Source organism: Lolium rigidum, chromosome 1, assembly GCF_022539505.1.
Source record: "Lolium rigidum isolate FL_2022 chromosome 1, APGP_CSIRO_Lrig_0.1, whole genome shotgun sequence".
Lineage (NCBI taxonomy): Eukaryota > Viridiplantae > Streptophyta > Magnoliopsida > Poales > Poaceae > Lolium > Lolium rigidum.
Window position 1 is genome coordinate 144,264,686 of NC_061508.1, and position 2,733 is coordinate 144,267,418.

The window sequence follows — 2,733 nt, forward strand, 5'->3', positions numbered from 1 at the left end:
TGTTGTGTGAACGACTTATGATTTCAGGACAGTTAACTGATTGCTATATTTGTGCTAGAGCTTTGGTTTTGAAAACATATAGAGAGCATAAAAGTAAAATTTTGAGAGGTGTTTGTTGTTGTCAACGAATGGTAGTGGGCACTCTAACTACCTCATCAACCGGACTTTCAAGAGCGGCTCCCATGAAGGACGTTATCTCTACCGGCGAAGGTAGATCATCCCTCTTCTCTTTTGTTTACACATGTACTTTAGTTTAGTTTTTCTTTATTTATGGATGACACTCCTCCCAACCTTTTGCTTACACAAGCCATGGCTAACCGAATCCTCGGGTGCCTTCCAACAATCACATACCATGAAGGAGTGTCTATTTGCAAAATTAAGTTGCTTACCGATGAATCGAGCAAAACATGTGAAGAGAATTATTAATGCAAGTTAATTAATTGGGGCTGGGAACCCCATTGCCGGATCTTTTTGCAAAATTATTGGATAAGCGGATGAAGCCACTAGTCCATTGTGAAAGTCCGTCGAAGTAAATGACAAGATCGAAAGATAAAACACCACATACTTCCTCATGAGCTATAAAACATTGACACAAATCAGAGGTGATAAATTTTGAATTATTTAAAGGTAGCACTCAAGCAATTTACTTTGGAATGGCGGAGAAATACCATGTAGTAGGTAGGTATGGTGGACACAAATGGCATAGTGGTTGGCTCAACGATTTTGGATGCATGAGAAGTATTCCCTCTCGATACAAGGTTTAGGCTAGCAAGGTTAGTTGAAACAAACACAAGGATGAACCGGTGCAGCAAAACTCACATAAAAGACATATTGTAAACATTATAAGACTCTACACCGTCTTCCTTGTTGTTCAAAACTCAATACTAGAAATTATCTAGACTTTAGAGAGACCAAATATGCAAACCAAATTTAGCAAGCTCTAGGTGTTTCTTCATTAATGGGTGCAAAGTATATGATGCAAGAGCTTAAACATGAGCACAACAATTGCCAAGTATCAAATTATCCAAGACATTTTACCAATTACTACATGTAGCATTTTCCGTTTCCAACCATATAACAATGAACGAAGCGAGTTTCAACCTTCGCCATGAACATTAAAAGCTAAGAACACATGTGTTCATATGAACCAGCGGAGCGTGTCTCTCTCCCACACAAGAATTTATTCAAACTAAAACAAAAACAAAAGCACACAGACGCTCCAAGTAAAGTACATAAGATGTGACCGAATAAAAATATAGTTTCAAGAGAAGGAACCTGATAATTTGTCGATGAAGAAGGGGATGCCTTGGGCATCCCCAAGCTTAGACGCTTGAGTCTTCTTAGAATATGCAGGGGTGAACCACCAGGGCATCCGCAAGCTTAGAGCTTTCACTCTCCTTGATCATATTGTATCATACTCCTTTCTTGATCCTTGAAAACTTCCTCCACACCAAACTCGAAACAACTCATTAGAGGGTTAGTGGACAATAAAAATTAACATGTTCAGAGGTGACACAATCATTCTTAACACTTCCGGACATTGCATAAAGCTACTTGGACATTAATGGAACAAAGAAATTCATCCACCATAGCAAAAGAGGCAATGCGAAATAAAAGGCAGAATCTATCAAAACAGAACGAGTCCGTAAAGATGGATTTTATTGAGGCACCAGACTTGCTCAAATGAAAATGCTCAAATTGAATGAAAGTTGCGTACATATCTGAGGATCACTCACGTAAATTGGAATAATTTTCTGAGTTACCTACAGAGAATTAGGCCCAGATTCGTGACAACAAGAAATCTGTTTCTGCGCAGTAATCCAAATCTAGTATGAACCTTACTATCAAAGACTTTACTTGGCACAACAATGCAACAAAACTAAGATAAGGAGAGGTTGCTACAGTGTTAACAACTTCCAAGACACAAATACAAAATAGAAGTACTGTAGCAAAATAAACACATGGGTTATCTCCCAAGAAGTTCTTTCTTTATAGCCATTAAGATGGGCTCAGCAGTTTTAATGATGCACTCGCAAGAAATAGTATTTGAGGCAAAAGAGATCATCAAGAGGAAAATTCAAAACAAATTTAAGTCTAACATGCTTCCTATGCATAGGAATCTTGTAAATAAACAAATTCATGAAGCATGATGCAACAAGCATAGAAAGATAAAGCAAGTGTAACTTCAAAAATTTCAGCATATAGAGAGGTGTTTTAGTAACATGAAAATTTCTACAACCATATTTTCCTCTCTCATAATAACTTTCAGTAGCAACATGAGCAAACTCAACAATATAACTATCACATAAAGCATTCTTATCATGAGTCTCATGCATAAAATTATTACTCTCCACATAGGCATAATCAATTTTATTAGTTGTAGTGGGAGCAAATTCAACAAAGTAGCTATCATTATTATTCTCATCATCAAATATAGGAGGCATAGTATAATCACAACAAAATTTACTCTCCATAGTAGGTGGCACCAAAAGACCACTATCATTATAATCATCATAAATAGGAGGCAAAGTATCATCAAAGAAAATTTTCTCCTCAATGCTTGGGGGACTAAAAATATCATGCTCATCAAAGCCAGCTTCCCCAAGCTTAGAATTTTCCATATTATTAGCAACAATGGTGTTCAAAGCGTTCATACTAATATGTTCCATAGGTTTTTTAATTTTCGCATCAAACCATCCATGTCTTAAATCAGGAAAAATAGAATAAGAAGCT